The following is a 1,415-nucleotide window of genomic DNA, read 5'->3' on the forward strand; positions in this document are numbered from 1 at the left end:
GCTTCCAGGCACATACGGAAACTATGTCCTACGATTATCAACATTTCAGTCAAGAGTCCTCCAACACCGCAATAGACAATACACTCTTAGACTGCTCCTGATCAAATCAATAGGTTTTGCAGCAGCCTCCGAGCAACGCATTCTCATCCTCTCAGGTTCTGCAGAGGCCTCAGATCTACGCATTCTTCATCTCTGCCCAAAGGCAGACCCATCTCCGACATCATCTTAAACGCCTTAACTCTCAAATACCAATTTCCACTGCATTCAGCAGCTCTTTGCTCTCTACAGCAGGCCACTGCACACTACTGACAGCATTCCATCGTTTCTCTGTTTCCGTCTGTCCAAAACGGAGGGGGTTCTCTGTTTTTGTCTCTCCTAAACGGACCCGAGACACAATTCCTAAGCTCTCCACGCTGCCCAGCTGACAGCTTAGCTGCCTGAGGATGCCGCACTGAGTTGTGAAGGATCTGTCCATTTGTCCTGTTGGTCCCCTTCCTGTCTCTTGTTCCACTAAATGATCAGCAGCCAGAGGATGCTGCCTGACCCGTCGGGAGCGAGTGTCAGATTGTTGTACGTTATGTGTTTAAAATTTGCTCTTTCTCTCTCACTTTTACGTCACCCCTCTCAAGCCCTCGTAGGCAACCAGTTAAATGTGAGGTGATGTGATTAGAGTCAAATGCATTGCATCATTCTGTGTGTATATATATATATATATATATATATATATATATATATATATATATATATATATATATATATATATATATATATAATTTCAAGTAACTGTAGGTTTATCACCATAATGAAAACACATTACACATGACCACAGTTCTCTAACAAAATGACAATAACAAAGACGTTCCCATACCGGGAGTCAAACCCGGGCCACCTGGGTGAAAACCAGGAATCCTAACCGCTAGACCATATGGGAAGCTGTCTAACAAGCTCCTGGACATGCAACAGTAGCTAGTATACAGTACAATGAGTAAAACATTCATTACAAACACGTTACAAATTAAAGCAAACTTCAAGCCATTTATATTTATTCTCAATTAACACAAACTCTTCAATTGCTAAAAAATATAAAAAATCTCCCTTTGTGCTTCTCGGAAGGCATACGATGGAGGGCGCACTGCAGTTTTTCAGTCTGCGGGAATATTACAAATTAGCAGACTGCTTTAAAATACACATGTAGGGCGGGCGACTCTGTTACAAAGAAGCGTCACACTGTATGTATCTCCATAATGCGTTGGGACTAAATACGCAGATATATTAAAACTATTTGGAGAATGCGGGCATCGATCCCGCTACTTCTCGCATGCGAAGCGAGCGCTCTACCATTTGAGCTAATTCCCCTCGAATTATGCCAGTGATTCTCATAGGCTACATCGCAGCTTGATATGAGCAATTCAGAT

General features: G+C 42.4%; 1 non-coding gene across 1 annotated transcript; it reads right to left on the reverse strand.

Moving 5' to 3' along the window:
- Positions 1-859: 859 nt before the first annotated feature.
- trnae-uuc (transfer RNA glutamic acid (anticodon UUC)) lies at positions 860-931 on the reverse strand. Its single transcript has one exon. It is a non-coding gene; the product is annotated as a tRNA-Glu (tRNA).
- Between the last annotated feature and the right edge of the window lie 484 nt (positions 932-1,415).

Source organism: Acipenser ruthenus, chromosome 32 (assembly GCF_902713425.1).
Source record: "Acipenser ruthenus chromosome 32, fAciRut3.2 maternal haplotype, whole genome shotgun sequence".
Classification (NCBI taxonomy): domain Eukaryota; kingdom Metazoa; phylum Chordata; class Actinopteri; order Acipenseriformes; family Acipenseridae; genus Acipenser; species Acipenser ruthenus.